Genomic DNA, 19,948 nt, shown 5'->3' with positions numbered 1-19,948 from the left:
CTAGTTAAAAGAAAACTGCTGGGTACAAAATGTGCTAGTATAAAAAATATTTTATATATACTAATCTAGAATACCCCCTTTTTTTGGTATGAACAGCTGACAAGGCTTTTTAACATACTTTATATTTGGGGTCCTACCAATTTCAATATTTAACTCCATCCATTTGATAATTTTCTTACAGATATATGCATTTCTAACATGCATTTGACAGACACCTCCTTAGTGCTCACAGATTCCCACTTCTCAACATAGTATTTGAAAATGTAAAGGATTCTTGTGCTGCTTAACGGACTCAAGAAATCAAAATGGTAGCAATGTGTTAGTGGTCAGAGTGTCCATTCCTGTCAAGGAAGGGCCCCACAGGGAACTGATTGGGATTCATTTTCTTTCCATTGATGGTATTAAGGATTTTTTTTTTCTTTTGCTAAGCATCCTTCTGTGGAAATAAGAGAGAGATGATCTCTTACTAGAAAAAATAAAGGAATAAAATACTTTATTAGCACCTTCTCATTTGGGGTGGGGATATAACATTTATTTTAGGATTCATTTATACCACATTTTATCAAAATATATTCTCAAGGCAAGATCCTAAGCAGTAAGATGATTTCAAAGCTAATATAGAAGAACAGGGGCACCTGGGTGGCTCAGTCAGTTAAGCATCCGACTTCGGCTCAGGTCATGATCTCAAGGTTCATAAGTTCAACACCCACATTGGGCTCTGTGCTGACAGCTCAGAGCCTGGAGCCTGCTTCACATTCTGTGTCTCCCTCTCTCTCTGCCCCTCCCCTACTCATGCTCTTTCTCTGTCTCAAAAATAAAACAAAAACATTTTAAAAAAGTAGAATAACAGAATCCTAAAGTTGTCCCTTTTTCCCTATGTGAACTATGTGCCCTTGGTGCCTCAGTGTCCTCATCTATAAAATAGGGATGGAAAATATCCATTTTGCAGAATGCTTGTGAGAATTATAACTACTGTGTACAAATCATGTAACATGGAAATCATATCATGATACGTGTTTATTTTGATGTTTAGTTTAAACTGCTTAAAGTTCTGTCCTAGGAAAAAAAATAAGTAGAATTACCTATTTCTTAGAAATTTTGTAGAAATATTGAATAAATGAAAGTCAGAAATAAGGATGACATCTGAGCTAAGATTTCTTTGTAAAACATCTGATGCTCTAATACAAAGCAGGCTTTGTTGATGCTATTGGTTGTGTTTATTTTTAACTAACTTAACAAATACTTATTAAGCATGTGTAATGTGCCAAAATACTATGTTGGGCTCCAGAAAAACATACAAGGGGCAGATTGTTTGCCCTCAGGGAACTTTATTATATATTGAATTAAGGAATTTTTTAAAAATTAGGTCACAAACCGGTGGGGTAGGCTGGAGTCAAGTTGATTTCATTCAATGGATTCTGAATCTACTCTCTTCTTGGAGGCACTTGCAAGGTCAGCGTTGTTTTTTGCAGAGTGTCATAAATTTCCAGTGACCAGCCTTTGGCTATAAATACAGAAAAATACTTGTGGGGTTTTTCTTCCATGTACAATACAGAATATCTGGAATAAGAATGACCTAACAGCTGCAGTCTGGGTGTTTTGAAAAATTACTCAATCTTTTGCAGTTTATTAAGCATCTTTTATATAATGCCAAAAATATTCTAGAATGCAAATATTTCTGAGCATTTCTACAAGTTCTTTAAAATGAGGCTATGGCAATTCAAAGCACAGACCCCTTCATTTCATAAATGACTCAGAACCTCTGTATTTTCCTACTCTAAAACTGCCAAAATTATCAGACCTGAAATGAGTTCAATTATAATCAACTTGGATGCTTTACCTTTTTAATTCATCCATAGAAATAGTATTAGATTGATACGTCTAAATGATTTGAAGTCATTTAGAAATAACTGTGTAATGAATTGGCAGTTACCTCAAAACACATGGATTGTGTTCTATAGCAGGAATTTTAGTTACTATGTTGTTGTTGTTTGCTTGTATGTTTATATTTATTTAACATTTTCCCCCTGATGCTTTGGGGATATTGACTTTAACAACAATGTATATAGTGTTATTATGTGCCAAGCACCATTCTTACCACTTAACAAACGTTACCATATTTGATCCTTATAACAACCTTAAGAGTTAGATGATATTACTGTTATTATTATTATTATCATCATCAAGACCCTGATTATACTGAGCATCTAGCACTACATCTTAACGTTGTCAAGGTTTCACTGTAGATAAAAAATTGGTCACCTCCAAAGTCTTTAAAGCTTCTGATAGTATATTCTCTAGCCCTGTGGCATTGGGGACTTAAAGTAGAGGTTGGAAGGGACTCATATTGGGCATTGGAGTGGATAAAGAGGGGGATTTTTAAGGGTATCAGCAATGAGAGTGTTATATTTTCTTTCTTATTAACTGTAATTTTTTTTTCTTGTGCACCAGCCTAGACAAAAGATTTAGCTACTTAGCAAGACATAGCTGTAACACCCTCTGCTTTGTTCCTTAGGCTCCAGAAGTACTCTACCATTCTACTGGTAGTTCTGTAGCAACTCTAACGTATCCATTAGATCCAAGGTATCCAGTCCAACAACTTTCTTTCTTATCCCCTATCCCCATCAGAAGTCTCTTGGCACACTCCTCAACCTTCAGCTCAAGCATTTGTGTTTGCTTCACCAGACTGATGGACGGATCTTTCTGTATATGTGCATTATACTGCATACAGTCTCATTTTATTTTAGCTAATCTTCTGGCCTCATCTCTATCTCTCCCACTAAGTGGAAAGCATTCTGTGAAGTAGAGACTATTCCTTGAATAGAAGACTCCTTGTAGAGAAGAAATATAAAAATGTCACAGAGAAGAATAACCCATTTATGTGACACATAAACACATCAGAGGAAAAGTTAGGAAATGTGTGAAAAAGTTAAGGGTAGGTATCTCTGAGTAGTGGTTATGAGATTTTTTGTAACACTTTTTCTAAAATTTTAAAATTCTCTACACTGCAAATGAGTTTCTTTTTTTTTAAATTTTTTTTTCAACGTTTATTTTATTTTTGGGACAGAGAGAGACAGAGCATGAACGGGGGAGGGGCAGAGAGAGAGGGAGACACAGAATCGGAAACAGGCTCCAGGCTCTGAGCCATCAGCCCAGAGCCTGACGCGGGGCTCGAACTCACGGACCGCGAGATCGTGACCTGGCTGAAGTCGGACGCTTAACCGACTGCGCCACCCAGGCACCCCTAAATGAGTTTCTTTTATTAAAAAAAAGCATAAGCATGCTGTAGGCCTATTAGAAATAAAAGTGGAGTTCCTTACTGAACTAGAACATTATATACAAAGAGCTTTTTAACAATAGTATAATTCCTTATGTGTGGAATGTAATGAGTGTTTAATATATTTGGATTAATGGGTGAATAAAGGAATTGAGTGTGACATCTCTGTTCAAACTGAGGAAATCCTTGTTCTTGGAAATTATTTTTCACCATCCCTCCTGAGAATTTTAAAGCTCCCCCATATGTTTTTAAAGACTCTGTACATGTTAATTTTTTTTTCCTTTCTCCAAGTCCTTTATGGAAAAGATAAAGACAATTTAAATAAATATGAAATTAGAATTATATCAGAGATGTCCTTAGGCACACCCATATCTAACAATGTGACATATACCTACATATTTCTCACAATATGATTTAATGATAATTTCATTTATTCAGCATAATTTATTATTCATATTTATAAAGTCCTGCTTAAAAGGATACTGCTGTATTTTAGAACTTTGTGTAATTCTGGACCATGTAAGACCATTTTAAAGCCTGCATATCCAAATTAAGTTAAAAGGAAGTCAAATTATAAATAAATAAGACAGTTTGGGACTTTAAAAAAACTTCCTGTTTTGCAAAATTTCAAACTTACAAGATCAACTCATCTTAAATGATGAATTGATAACATATAAAAATTAGGTCAGAAAAAGGAGAACACTCCTGTTTAGAATTAAACCAAGCATATATACCTGAGATAATTTCAGTGTATTTCTGGATATGTTTCAGAATAATTAGAAAATGAAAGCCCTAATTAATAGACCTTTCTAATTACTAGGCATTTATCCTATATACTGCTAATAAATGTTTAATTTTGAAGAGTTAAAATTTTTCAATAAAATATATGACTAACACTATATTTACAATGTGTGTATGTTCAGAATACACTTTAAAATTATACCCTGCCCCCAAGTTACCATTAACACGTCATTCAACAAAATAAATTGACTTTATCCACATCAATGTACTAACTTCTAGGGATGATCTACAAAGGTCCAAGGCATAGGTATTACCCACAGATAGTTTGCAGTATTGGTGACTAAGTGAAGTATACAGATACAGATTACAAATGGTCCTGTGTAAGATGTGATGAGTGAAATGGAGGACTGGTGGAGAGCTTCTCCTTGAAGCTCAGAGAAAGGAGAAAACATCTTCAGTATCCAAGTGGGATTCCAATTATTGGAGAGAAGGGGAAAAGAGGATGCTAGGCCAGAAGACGGGTTACATGGCCCAAGGTATGCTAATAGGAAGTTGACTTTTGGAGACAGAGACAAGAAAAGCCTACACTGAGAGATGTATGCAAAAGCATAGTAAGTTGTTAATGCAGAGCAGTAATTAGGACTAAATAAGAAACCCATATGAATGTTTATCTACAAAATGAGACTCAGTGGCTGAATGAACTCTATTCAGTATGGAAGTTGTGGTAGAATGGGGAAGTCAAAGCTGACTCCATAAATTGTAGCTTGGGTAGGTGGAGTTTAAAAGACAAAGCTTAAGGTTACTTGAATCCACTGTAAATGAATATTTACTATACTAGGAAATTTGGGAATTTAGAGAGTAATGACTATTCATTTCTTCTATATTATGTATCTCCAAACTTCACACAGATTTGATATGCCAGCACATATTTCCCTGAGTAATTTCCCTGAAAATGTTATTGGATGCATCAGTAAGTTTTTTTTAAACTTTAAGTTTGTTTATTTTGAGAGAAGGCATATGAGTGGAGGAGGGACAGAGAGAGAGGGAGGGAGAGAGAATCCCAAGCAGGCTCTGCACTATCAGCATGGAGCCCATTGTGGAGCTCCAACTCACAAACCATGAGATCATGACCTCAGCCAAAATCAGAAGTCGGATGCTTACCATACTGAGGCACCCAGGCACCCCTCTGAGTAAAATTTTTATAATATTTAAAGATCCAATCGCAGTATCATTTTAAGTACCTAGAATTACATAGAAATTACAATCAGTTTTTGGAAATTATTTTAAAAGCCAAAGAACTTTTAAATGTCTTACTCACTTTTGAATTCCCAAAACTTATCATAGTATCTAGCCCAGAGTGGGTGCTCAGAATTGTTTATTAAACTAATGAATAATGTATTTAATTAATTTATTAAAATGTTTCCTTCAGCTTTAACACTTTATGTTGTCAATTAAGTAGAAATTTCAAATCAATTCACACATGTTGAGTTCCTAAAAGGGCTAAGAATGTTTGGGTTTTTGTGGACATGAGGGGTATAATGCATTGTTCCTGAACTTATGGAATTCAGACTCTAGTGACATAAGTACCTTTTAAGTAGATAAATTAACTAATTAAAGTAGATTTTATTATAATTCATTAATATAGAATTTCTAGTCTGTGTCATCAGTAGTTGTAGATGTAATTACATCACTAATTAAACTTCTAAAACTGGTCAGAGTGCTATGTCAGAGTCCTTTAAAAGTGGATTTAACTTGAATTTTTAACTTGAATATTAGTTCTTATATGTGGAATTAACCTTCCTCTCTCCTCAAAGTAATTTACATTAATATTTATTTGATTAGCTGATTTTCTTTTCTGGTTTGCTTTTAAATCAGTATACCTTAACTGATAGCATTTTCTCCCAAACTGTTTTTAGCAAAATTTAAAAAGAGAAAATTAAAATAATCATGGTGGTTGTGGTGGTGGTTGTGGTGGTAACCATAGTAATTCTGTCATCCCGAAGATATTGCCTAATAGTTCTTCATCACTTCAGCCCTTTAACCTCAAATAAGATCATTAGAATAAATTAATTTTTGTTTTCCCAAAAGAAAGGACTGATGGCTCATCTAAATTCTTTGAGACTATTGATTTTTATTATTAAACTTGAAGAGTTCTTCCGTAGCAAGAAGTTTATCACATGTCACTAGGAAAAGTATAATATCTTGTCAATTTAAAACGGAAAGGTGATGTGATATAGTTTTGTGTGAGCCTAAAGAAGAATGGACTCTGACTATGAAGGAATTTCTACATTGTTGAATATTAAGTTATTTTACATGTTTGGACTACATCCTTTTGCCTTAGAAATGGGTTTCCCAAATCGGTATTTAGGAAGTGTTTTTTTTATCAAAGATGATAAAGGGTTTTTTAATTCCTTTTTTAGTTCTTTCCCTTGCTTTTATGGCTACACTTTTAATTCTTTGGGCAAAAGTATATACTGAGGAATGGGGAGGAAATAAACCACTGTTTCCTCAGCCGACCACCAGGAAAGGAAAATTGTTGCCACAATGGAAGTAAAACGTTGTCAATGAATCTTCCCTAATTTCTGGCTTGCATTTGTAGAACCAAGTATGAAAAAAGAACATAAATATTATCATTGGTCTATAACAATTGTAATTCCTCAACAATAAACTCTGATAATACCCTTTTAACTAGAACTTTTAAGACTCTGTTTCTGTAATTCTTGTTAAACCTGAACAATAACTGAAAATTATTCATGGTTTGGGGAAAATGCAATTAAATTACCTTGTAAAAAGGAATTGTAAAGAAGCAATTTAATTGTATTTCTTCTACAGTTCAGATCATTATAAATTTTAGTGGAAGTATTTGTCTTTAAAAAGTGCATCTTGTTATGTAGTTAAAAAGTGTTTTGGTGGGGCGCCTGGGTGGCGCAGTCGGTTAAGCGTCCGACTTCAGCCAGGTCACGATCTTGCGGTCCGTGAGTTCGAGCCCCGCGTCAGGCTCTGGGCTGATGGCTCAGAGCCTGGAGCCTACTTCTGATTCTGTGTCTCCCTCTCTCTCTGCCCCTCCCCCGTTCATGCTCTGTCTCTCTCTGTCCCAAAAATAAATAAACGTTGAAAAAAAAATTAAAAAAAAAAAAAGTGTTTTGGGATGGGGCGCCTGGGTGGCGCAGTTGGTTAGGCGTCCGACTTCAGCCAGGTCACGATCTCGCCGTCCGTGATTTCGAGCCCCGCGCCAGGCTCTGGGCTGATGGCTCGGAGCCTGGAGCCTGTTTCCGATTCTGTGCCTCCCTCTCTCTCTGCCCCTCCCCCGTTCATGCTCTGTCTCTCTCTGTCCCAAAAATAAATAAAAAACATTGAAAAAAATTAAAAAAAAAGTGTTTTGGGGGGATTTAGGATATAAATATGTCCCTTGTAAAATTAATTGCTGTCAGAAGTCTATCAGAAAGTCATTCTTTTTAACTTTACCCATTCTTATGAATCTTGCCAAAGAGTAATAACTCTTATGTCTGTAGGAGTGTTTAGTTAGACTTAAAAATGTAGCCAAAGTGCTTTTTCAAAATACTCTGGAGACATTTGACTTGTATAATTCATTCACATGTTCTGCCATACTTATATATTAGCTTTACATTGCAATTACCATATAGATAATCATCATTAAAATAATCATACAAAGGCATATCTCACCAACAGACCAGAAAAAAAAAAAAAACTATTTAAAGTCATTCTGGGCTACTGAATTTGGAAACTTGAGAATACTTTTAAGCAAATCTAGCTAAATAAATGTGCACCCTGGAGAGTGGAATGGCTTTTTGTTTTTAATCCATTAAAGGTCCTTTAATTTCTCCACAGCTCTCTGTCTGTCCCTCTCAGCCATTTCCCCTCAGTGAACAAACATTTGCACAATGTCAGTGAGAAAGTAAAACCCCCCTGTTGATTTTAGTGAGCCATCTAAGCAGTGTTTAAAACAGAGTCTCAAGAACTCCCAAGTACAGGTCTTAATAGGGGCAGTGAACATCTAGGACTCAGTGCTTTGACCAGTCAGAACCCAGACACTGCTGAGGAGTCAGGAGAAGGCCCCCTGGACAGATGTGTTTAGGTAAGTAATCATCTGTTTCTGTTTGCAGTAGTATGCTGAAGAGATGCCGAAGTAAAGTTGAATATGCTTCTGAAACTCAGAGCTCAGAGTGGACTTCCTTGGAAAACTAGATAAATGAATTTTCTGACTGAAATAAAACATTTTAAAGGTGGTTCCTTTCAGTTACCCTCCAAAGACAGATGCAAACAAATAGCTTGCAAAAAAGTATTATACAAAAGGCAGTACTTTGCACTACATTATCAGTTACTAGTAATAGTGCTATAGAGATCTTTCTTTATCCTGTTGGACTTTAAGGAAGGAAAGAATTGTGGTTTTGTTTGTTTGTTTTGCTCTTTTTGTTTGTTTGTAGATCCAGTGTATTTGTAGCTGTTTGGAATTTTCTAAAGTATGTGAATTGCCCTCTCTCCTAGTTCCCTATATTCCAGTAATGACCCAGTTTTGTTTGTTTTAACTCTAACCATTCCATTGTTAACCACTGTTATTCATTTCCCTACCTGTCCTGGCATTACATTTGCCCTTAAGGAGACATGAGAACTATAAATGTATTACTCATGCTGTTAAATGATGTTAGGGAAGAATACATAGCTTGAAAACCCCCATTACACATCAGTAATGATAGCCATGTATACTGCAAGAAAATGACCTTTAGCTTAAAACAATTCATCTTGTGTCAGAGTGGATGACTTGGTTTTCTTAGAAAATTTTAACTCCGTTGCCTGGTCAGTTATCTCAAGAAAATTTTTTCTTCATCAGATGATAACATTTAATCAATCAGTTTAACTGCAAAAAAAACTGTCATTGGAAAGTATACAATTCGTAATAATTTATTCAGGTTCATTTCATTTTGAAAGTGGAAAAAAAGGTAAGGATACATTTTATTTCGCATTAACTGAAACTCTAATATAGATATAAATCATCCTTAATGCAGCCATTAGCCACAGTTTCAATGTGGTGGAATTCTTCTTACCTTTCTATAATAATTGGTATTCAACAGTAGATATCTTATGTTCTTAGATATTTCATTTACATATTAAATTTGATTCTGAGGACCTAATTTCATGGAAACATAATTAGAAATAAGAAGCGAGAGACAGACCAATTTAAAGGAATGGTGAAAGGTGACTGGTATTAGGAAAGAAGAAAGCTAAAGATGCTGAGTTCATTTTTTCTGCCACTGGTTCTGCAAAGTCTGACAAGTTATTTAATCCTCAATTTTTAAAATCTATAAACTTGGGATTATATGATACCTCTTTCTCAGGATTTTTTTAAATGAGCTAACATAAATATCAGTACCTGACACATAGTATGTACCTGATAAGAGTTTTATAATGTTAAAAAAAATTGAGGCTACATAGTGTGGGCAGTGATAGAATAATACAATGGATAGATGTATGGTCTCTGGAGCTACATAGGTCTCGATCGAATCCAGACTCTTTGCTTCCTTGTTTTGTGACCATGGTGGTGCTGCATAACCTCTCTGAGCTTCAGATTCCTAATTTGTAAAACTGAGATGATTGAAAAAACCTACTAATCTTAGGATGTTTCAGAATTTGGGTGTCTTTATCATCTTTATTTTTTTTAACATTTATTTATTTTTTTTTAATTTTTTTTAACGTTTATTTATTTTTGAGACAGAGAGAGACAGAGCATGAACGGGGGAGGGGCAGAGAGAGAGGGAGACACAGAATCTGAAACAGGCTCCAGGCTCTGAGCTGTCAGCCCAGAGCCCAACGCGGGGCTCAAACTCACGGACCGCAAGATCGTGACCTGAGCCGAAGTCGGACGCCCAACCGACTGAGCCACCCAGGCGCCCCATAACATTTATTTATTTTTGAGACAGAGAGAGACAAAGCATGAACAGGGGAGGGTCAGAGAGAGAGGGAGACACAGAATCTGAAACAGGCTCCAGGCTCTGAGCTGTCAGCACAGAGCCCGACGCGGGGCTCAAACTCACAGACCACAAGATCATGACCTGAGCTGAAGTCGGCCGCTTTACCGACTGAGCCACCCAGGTGCCCCGTCCTTCTCATCTTTAGATAAGACTATACTTTTATTCTCTAGAAATGAAATAGAAATTGCAGGATAATGAGAAACCAAGATCAGTCAAAGGGCTTTCTTTCCCTATATCCCTAATAATCACTTTGGCAGATAACACCTGAACATTCTTTGTGGGGCTCCTAGCTGTCTTCTGTGGTTCCACCTGTCCCTGAGTCCTAACCTACAGTTGCTCCCTCTGGGATGGCGGTGAGCCGCAGATAGCTTTGCCTGCAGCTTTTAGCCAGGTTCTGTAAATGCAAGCAAGAGATAGGATGTGGAGGATAATTTTTCCACGCCTTTTATTTTTCTTTCAAAGATTAAATTAGTGGCCTTAATATTTTATCTGTAGTTTTCTTTCTTTTATTTTTTCTGGAAGAATAAAGGGCCAGTTTCCCTAATCGTCATGTTCATCTCCCTTCACCCACCCCACTTCAGAAGAACTAGAAAGCATACATTCTTAGAGACAGGCTTTCCCCAATTAGGTGGTTGACAAAGCAAGTCAGTAGAGCAAGCAGCTTGATCAACCTACCTGTGAACTTGTTAGAAATGTAAATTTCTGGCCCCACCTAGGACTTGCTGAATCAGAAAGTACAGAGCCATGGCCTTGGAATTTGTGTTATAACAGTCCCTCCAGGTGTTTCTGGTCTGACTAAAAATTTGAAAACCAAGGGTGCTTGGGTGGTTCAGTTGGTTAAGCATCCAACTTCGGGTCAAGTCATGAACTCACGGTTTCAGTTCAAGCCCCGCATCGGGCTCTGTGCTGACAGCTCAGAGCCTGGAGCCTATTTCAGCTTCTATGTCTCCCTCTCTCTCTGCCCCTCCCCGCTCATGCTCTGTTTCTCTCTCTCTCTCTCAAACATGAAAAAAAAAACTTAAAAAATGAAAACCAGTGTTTTCGACATAGTGCACTCATCAGAAACCAACTTTCAAAGGTCTTTCAGATGCTGCACATTCTCCTCCCTTGACATACGTGGGTATTTGGAAGAGGACCAGAGGTCTTGGCATGCCTTCAGTAAGATCAATAGGTAGTCTGTTAATCTCATCATTTTGCCCTGAGAAGTGAATATTGTTACTTGGCAGTATTAGAGGATCTGCAGATGCTATGTAGGAGATTTTCCTGAGTGTCACCTATCATTTCATTTCAAAAGATTTTTTTGAGCAATTAGTGCCAGGCAGATAGTGTACTTTTGATAAGTGATAGTAATTATTATTACTACTTTAAAACTAATCTTTATGTTCTTTTTGTGAAAACTTCTATTTTCTTCATATATATTGTCTCTATTATTTATGTCATTCTGCTACTCTACTGGAGAATGAAAATATTAATGACAGTCCCCTACTTCACGGAGCTTGAAATCAGGTTGATGTTCATGTTTTTATTTGACCCACCCAGGTTTTTAAAATTTCATCCTGGCCAGAGACATTTGTTTTTGTTCACTGCTATTTTGTTCACTTAGCACAGTACCTGGAGGTTTAATAAATACTTCTTAATAAGGAATGATTGAATGCATGGATCCAAATACCCAGTGAAAGGAAAATATTCTGAGGTCCTTTGTATGTCTTACCTTTTGTGTCCAAAAGGACCAATGGCTTTTTATGTTTAAGTTGAATAAGACAGGTGGACACTTGTGCACAGCAGAGACCCCAGAAACACTAATCCTGATGTTTGCACACTATCACTTCTCAGCCTTTTGGCTAAGATCAAGTGTAGTATCTGATGTTTGCACACTATTAAGACTTATTTAGGTGTCCTGCACACCCATCTATGCACAGCAGTCTCAGGCTTGACATTTCAACCTGAGGAGGTGCCCTATTTTTAAATGCTGGTGGTAATGAGACAAAAATCTCCCATCTCATAGGCTCACCATGTTCTAGCAGATTTTTATTGCACGTGGACCCTATGTCTCAAAAAGATTTGATAAATCAGCGGGATTTTGCCATTTTTTTCTGTCTGACTAGGGTTTCTATAATAAATTAGGCCATTATCCAGCCTGATAAGCAATCAGCCCAATGCTATTCATTTGGAAATCACCATAATAGGCTGGGAAGGGCTAGGAGAAGGAAAATGTAGTTCCATGCTTTAGCTTTAAGAACACATCAAATTGTTTTCGGATATTTTTAGGAGAGATGTCAGAAGCTTTTGTGTTAAAGTCTCAAAAAGTGTGGCCACTTAGAGCCTAATCTTTAGAGAGTAGTGCACAGATACACAGTGAAGCTATGGGGTATGAAAGGGGACAAAATGCTCTTGTCCTTCACTCTGCTAACCTCGAATCAAGCTGTGCTTTTATTCCCTCAGCTGACTCTGAAGCAGATTGGCACTAAAACTCAATATAGTTTGAAACACACACAAACCCACTCAGCTAATTAGCATATTTGGAAAGTGTTTTGTAGACCTTTATTTGGGGCAGCGTTCAGGAAGCAGCCCAGACCTGAAATTGCTGCAGTGGTGTAATTATTTATCTTAGACATTATAAAGACTAGAAGTCTTTTTGATAATCATTTTAGAAAGGTCATCTGAAAAACCTGATTATTCTTCTTGAAGTTAGCTTATTATACTTTCTTTGAGTGTCTTAGAAGAAAAAAATATTATCGAAGCTCCCATGCTGTTATTATATTATAAACCCCTGTATAAAATATCTTACCACATGTAAGATTGAGGGATATCAAAGATCAGATTCTTCTTGATAAAGAATGTTTTCTTCCTCTTCCTTCTCCATGTGGAATTTGCAAACACTTGACTTGAATGGAATTCCATGTTTGGCCCTTTAGTCTTAGTCTCTATTCCATGTGGTCTGGGTCACGTCTGTCTGTCTCACTCTGGGGCTCCAGGTCTTTATGCAAGATGTGGCCCAGAGAAGGAACTCAGGGAATGGTCAGTGAGGGTGAAATGAAAGAATAATTTGTGCATCCAATATAAATGCCTCTATCTGGCTTTCTAGGCTCCCTCACCTTGACTCTGTTGCATGTGCTTCCTGACTCCTCCCCACCTTGGCAGGTTAATGTCCCCTGCCCAAGTGGCCAGATACCCGCATAGATCCCAGGTCTAAGCCTTTTCATGTGCTGCTTTCTTGGTCAGAAATGGTCTTTAGTATCTTTTCTACGAAATATTCTCCCACCTTTTGGGGACCTCTTCAGGCCACACCTTAAGTCACAAAGTCTTTTTCTGATCTCCACTTCTCTAAAATCCTATTTGGCCTCTGATTTCCATAACAAGAATTAAAATATTAGGCTGCTGTTGTGAGTATAGGGTTCTCAAAAATCAAACAAATAGACAACCAAAAAGATAAGTGACTTGCCTTGCAGTTTGCTTTTGTTTTTCCTGATGTTGACATCTTGTTATGTCAGGGACATTATTTGTTTTCCTCTTATCATCAAATCAACTTAGTACAGTGGTATTCATGTTGTTGATTACCACTAAATAATTGTAGACTGCTTGAAAGTCCTAATCATAGGTCTTCTTCCATCTTTTTTTTGTCAAAAAAAAAAAAAAGACACACACACACACACACACACACACAGTGATATACTAAGGGCTTTAGAAAAAACAAAATACAAGGACAGTTTCCCATGCTGAACTGAATCCCAATAAGGAAAAGACTGCTGTATTAGTGTCCACAGTTTATAAGGGGATATATATTTATCCATCAATATTTAGTTCTAACTTTAATTGGTAAATAAGTATCTGATACAACATAAACTTTTATTTTCTATAAGGAAATAGCATTCTGAATATTAAAAATGTGAAATTATTGAAGAGTTTCTCCTTGGTTCAAGTTACTTCAGAGGGAGAGCTGAGTGTATCTTATGATTTGTTTTTTTGCCCAGCATTGATTATCAATGACAAGCATTTTGTCCACACCTTCCCCACAGCACCCCTCTAAATTGTTCATTTATCTCACACACACACACACACACACACAAGAGGAAGGAAGGAAAGAAGGAAGGAAGGAAGGAAGGAAGGAAGGAAGGAAGGAAGGAGGAAAGGAAGGAAGGAAGGAAGGAAGGAAGGAGGAAAGGAAGGAAGGAAAGAGAGAAAGAGAAAGAAGAAAGAAAGAAAGAAAGAAAGAAAGAAAGAAAGAAAGAAAGAAAGAAAAGAACCTAAAAACCAATCTGTGTATATTTCTATTAGGCTCTTCCCTTCACAACTCAAGAAAAAAAAATGTTAAAGACTTCCTCTTTTTTCTTGCAACTCTTCTTTTTCTCTGAATAATCATTTTGTTTTTCTGTAAAATCATCTGATTTTTTCTTGTTTTCAGTATTCCACATTGCCCCTAGAAAGAATTATTACTTGAGCTGAACAAGATGTTGCAGAGTTCTGCGGCATTCAGCTGACACTTAGAAATTCTCCTTTTCCACTCTTGCCAAATCTAGCTTCTCTACATTAGCCCCAGCCCCTGCCAAGGCGTTGGTGGTTTGGAGAGTGAAGGTCTGGTGTGTTTTTGGAAGAGACAGCATGGATGAATTCTGTATGCAGAGACCAAAGGCTTCAGAGCCAATAATTGCACATGTGAAGTGAGTGTTCAAGGAAAAAAGAAAAATGTATTTCCTTTCTTCTCTTCATGTTTTAATATTCTTAGGCCATTAGGCTGAAGTACTGCATCAGAACAGGATGGTGAGGGCCTCTGCATAATGAAAGAATAATGCTATTTGCTTTAAGATCTGAGTGGAGATAAGATTTACAGGCCAGGCTATTAATGAGTCCATCAAAAGTTTATCTCTGAGTTGGACTTCCTATCAAGAAGGAAGTACACTTCACTCAATATTTACATCTGAGAAAAATGGAATATCTACCGATAGCCACTTTCTGGGCCACTAAATAAATCATTGCTGCGTTGAGACTGCCAGATGGGTTTTATTCTTGATAAAATGGTACAATTTTATATTGAAAGTTTTTAATGCAAATATCTATCATATTTATAAGCCTAATTTCAACCATCTTGATTTCTGATTTAAACTCAGAATTTTCATATGTCAAATGGCTTGAGCTAAAGTTAAGTCTGCATAGTATGACTGGAATTATGATAAAATGATTTGCAAGTGTACAGTGTGCCTTAGCAAAGAACAACTTTTTTTATAGTAGCCTTTTGATAGATATGTGGTGTTTTAATTCAAAACATTTTTTTTTATTTCCAAGCCAATCACTGCTATTAATTTAACACTGTAAAATAAATTGCATCTTGCATTTAAGTGGAGAAAGCTGTTTCTCCACTTAAATGGAAATCTAAAAATTCAGATTTTTTTCCCAACAAAGGAGTCTGGGTTTAATTCCAATAGCAGCCTTCCAAGCTTGAAAAGGAGACAGCACAGATGTCCTTGAGAATGATTGTGCCCAAACACTGAGACAATGGTGCTGCTTCTTATGTTAGAGTTTTGTTCATCAAAACCACATAGAAATTTTCTGAAGACAGTTTTAAAAAATTATTAATTTGCTTTATTTGTGTCTTTATTGGCAGTGCCTGCTGATGAATATGTAGAGCTTATTTCAACCAGCCTTTTGAAATCTAACCATAAACAATGAAGCATTTGGCTCCAAAGTTTGTCTTGATGCATTCTGAAAATAAATTCTATGTAGATAAAACATGCTGAGTTTCCCCCCACCACTGATCCCCTCTCCCCTGTTCATTTTATGTGGTAGGAAAAGAAAATATTTACCCATCAATAAAATGCTGATACCTAGCTCTGTAACCAAAGCACCCAGAAGCACATGTAAAAGTATAACAGAAAAAGATCCTTGCATCAGATTGCATCATGTTACAGCAGGTGGTGTAAACCCTCATCATCTAGTGCTGGGTTGAATGAATAATAAGGTTCCTAGGCTTTGGTCTGCATTCCATTCTATTTTTCATTTATTTGTATTAAGTTTTCCAAAAGGCAATAGAATTACATGCTAAATTAAATGCCACAGGTGGTAAGAATTGTATGAATTCAAAAGGGAGGAAGATTACTGAGGAGGGGATAATCAGAAAGGGCTTCCTGGAGAAAAAGGCCTTGACCTAGACCCTGAAGAATTGTAGACTCAATGGGGAATGATGAACCACTCTCCAGAGAAATTGATGTCCTCCTGTATCCTTTTTCAAAGAGGTTAGTCTCTGAGTATATACTTCTAAAACCTAGATGTTAACTGCCTCTTCATTTTTCTCTGTAAGCCCTCCAAACAAAATCTCACACAAAAGCGTCAGTGAGCCACATAGAATTCACCAGTGATCATCCTTTAGAACAGGAAAGGAAGGGTATTTTTCACATCCGAAATCGACCCATATAAAATACTGCCAGCCATAGCTGTTCACCAAAATATTTTCCCAGTTGTGCAACTGCCAAAGGTTTTTTCACTGACCTCTCCACTGAGTGCTCCCCCCTCAGCCAAGTTCCTCCTTCCCTCCTGAATTGATACTGGCAGTATGAAGTTCACTTTCCTCCTCTTTCTTAAAACTGACTCAGACACACACAGGCTCAACTCTCACCCTGAAGCGAATTTATCAAAGTCATCTCTCAACAAAGCACACAAATAAAGTATTATCCGTTTCATTCAATATGTATGCAACAAAAAAAGAAAACAGTACTGTAAAACTCAGTGTTAACATTTAGACTGGTGCAAGGATTTTGCCAACTTGATCTAAAAGTAATTGTAGAAGACTGGCCCTTGATAACAATATAACAGGGCATTTGTGTCCGGTTGTGTCTGGTACACTGGATGTGGCAATTATTGTGAGAATGGGGTGGGTCGGTTCTCTGAGAATTATTCACTACTCAAAACCTCTTCAATATCTAAACTAGTCATGCTGTATGGATCCCTACACAGGAATGTGATATTGAAGCAGAAGATAACTTGTACATTACCACTCTGAAAGACCAGAGAATGGTAACACCATCAGAAGAAAAATTAAATGAATGAAAACACAAAAGTAAATAATATAAGCATCACAAATATTCTTTAAGTTATGACACTTGCCTAAGATAAGAAAATTAAAAATAAATACCTCTCTTTGTGCACACTTGTCTTGATATAAAATTTGTGGGAAACATTGATTATATATTGGTTCTAGATTTGCTCAAAGTTATAAACCTAGAATAAATCTTATTTTTTTTCTCTGAATAGATTATTCCTTATCTCACCTTTTCTCATGGGAAAGCTTTCCTCTTAGAGTTACTGTGATAGAATACACTGAATGAGAAAAACAAGAAGTTATGTGCAGGTTGAGAGAGAGATCTGTTTTCTGAAGTTGTTGTAAAAGAATTATTCATAAATTTACAGGGCCGCAAACAGCCTGAGCAGGTTCCTCAGTCCTCCTCTTGCTTTTCAGGTAGGAGGGGTGTGCATAAATAGTACTAACCAGGTGAGAAGCTATCTAGTTTGTAAGGTGATAATCTCCTCAACGTCCTCTTCTATAGCTGAATCTAAAAGCACTTTGTCACCAGACTGTTCTTTCCAGTAGTTCTAAAAATTACTTCTCAGCAATGTAAGTGTCAGCCTGTATGGTTGAAGCTTATTATCCTTCATTCTGTCTTCAGAATGAAAACTGAGAACAACCAGCTGTCTTCTGCATAATTATGCCCCTAACAAAATGCATTCTTAGAGACTGTGGCTTCCTACTAGGTGGAAAAGTGAGCTCTTGTGTCCTGTTGCTCATTGTACATAGTGTTACTCTTTTCTCCCCCCAGTGACCGCATGAACTCATCAAGTTCACATGCAGAGCAAGTGAGAAGAGGACCATAGGTACCATTTGGGACATTAAAAGGGCCAATTCTTATGAACATGTATCTGTAGCACTCTATATGCAGCTTAAGTAAATACGCTGTCTTCCTTTCTTCTGCTGAACTGATATTTAAATAGTACACATAACATGGAATGGTAGAAAGGTAACTTTCTCAGTTGTACCCTGTTGGTTTTCCTTTTCTCAGTTGTACCCTATTGGTTTTCTGGTAATTTAATCCCTACTGTAAGGTGTCCAGAAAGGGTACTTGAACTGGGCAGCCAATATAAGAATAATTTGAGGTGCTTTTTCAAAACACAGGTTTCTTGGCCCAAACCCCAGACACACTTAATTCCAATCTCTGGAGGGAGGACCTGGTAATCTATCTTTTAAATAGTTTCCTGGTGGCTGCCAAATCTGAGAAAACAAAAAACTGTCCTGTCATCCACATTGCATAGTAGTTGGAAAGCCAAAGAAAAATACTTTTATAGTTGTGAAAATATTATATTTTCCAGTGCCTTGTGCCTGCATTAGCTGTAGAGCGGAATCCCAAGTGGAAGAAAACTGCAGGTATCATACCATTTACAGAAACCTGTTAAGGTTGTCAGGAAGAATGACTGTCAAGTTGGGCCAAGTAAGATTTGAATAGTAGTCAGAAAAGCAAAAGGCCGTTGGCTATCCTGCCAAGCACCAAGTCTCATTTTCCTCAAACTATAATAAGTTTTCAGTGAGACATCTTGGAAATAACCAGTCTGTTCTTTCAAACGAAGTGTGGTTTAAAATATGTAAGACAATGTAGCTTAAAGTTAGGCTATTGCTATTCACAATGTAGTGCATTGAATGTACTGTACTTCAGTGCACAGCAAGATGAATACAGTCTTCTTCTGATGGTAGGTTTCCATGGGATGTTCTTTTTTTTTATTTCTTGCACTGTGGTGTGGATTTTAGCATTTGGATATGCTTGCATACTAGAACAGGTCTTTGTGTTAGTGTAGGAGAGGGGTTATGCTCTGTATTTTTAGTCAGTTAAGTGAAATGCAATTTTAACTTCTGCTAGGAAAAAAAAAGCCGTGTGTGTGTGTGTGTGTACGTGTGTTTTTTCTTGCTCATCCATTTTTCTTTTTTTTTGAAGCCTAATATACTTCTGTATTAAATGACAATATTGAATTGTGAACTAAAGTGACAGTTTTTATAGCTATTCAAATAATAAGCATTTGGGTCTCTAAGTTTAAAAGGAAGGGAAATATCTATTGCTGTATCTGCCATGCTGATCACACAATTTCCTGAAAATGGAAGTGATTTCAATCTTGTCTTTTGCCAAGGAGAATTTTACAGACGTTTCACATTCAAAATGCAGTCATCATTTAAAGTAAGAAAATTGCACTCAATGGGGGGAAATTTCATTAAAAACATTATTTTGTGCAAACTTACAGTCTGAATAAAACATAGAAATTAGAAAAAGTACATAAAGTGTTTACAAAATTAACAGTTTGTGTTGGCAGGAAGTTCTGCACTCCTTTTTCTTCAATTATGAGGAGATTTTCTCATTATGCTGCTCTATTTAAAGCTTGCTATAATTGACTTACATATTAAAGAGAATAATAGTGACAAATACAGATTAGGGTGCCTGTGTTTATGGATAACAAGTTGTATACAGAACCTCTTTGAGCCATTTATCCAGTAAGGGATATGCTTGGTTGCAGGGAAAATTAAACACCCAAGTTTATCATAGGTATAAAAGAGATTTCTTCCTTAAGCCCAGAGTCCTAATCATATGAATGTATGATGGGACTTCTATTTCTATTTTTTTTTTCCGGTCGTCTTTCTTGCACAAAACTAAGACATGAATAAAGATAGGTTACTGCAAAAAAGAAATCTCACATATAATTTTCAATAGCATCTCCCCTATAAGCCACACACTACTTTGAAAGTTCAGGAATAAAACACATAGATGAAATGAAACTTGTGACTGTGATACAGAGAAATGTAAGCATCCTGCTCCCCTGAAAGTAATCATAGAACAAGCCATTGGAGAACCTGGATGTGAAGGATTCTTTCTCTCAGAGCTAAGATAGCATGTTATTGCCCTGCTTTTCATGCAGATTT

At 36.6% G+C, this 19,948-nt stretch overlaps 1 protein-coding gene and 1 pseudogene across 22 annotated transcripts in view; both read left to right on the top strand.

Moving 5' to 3' along the window:
* The window catches only part of NRXN1 (neurexin 1), a 1,147,797-nt gene that overhangs the window by 167,600 nt on the left and 960,249 nt on the right, over positions 1–19,948 (top strand). The gene's annotated exons all lie outside the window — the stretch shown is intronic.
* Positions 11,827–11,967, top strand: LOC122467447 (annotated as a pseudogene).

This window comes from Prionailurus bengalensis, chromosome A3 (assembly GCF_016509475.1).
Source record: "Prionailurus bengalensis isolate Pbe53 chromosome A3, Fcat_Pben_1.1_paternal_pri, whole genome shotgun sequence".
NCBI classification, from domain to species: Eukaryota; Metazoa; Chordata; class Mammalia; order Carnivora; family Felidae; genus Prionailurus; species Prionailurus bengalensis.
The sequence above is the reverse complement of the archived record's forward strand: the minus strand, read 5'-3'. Positions and strand labels throughout refer to the sequence as shown.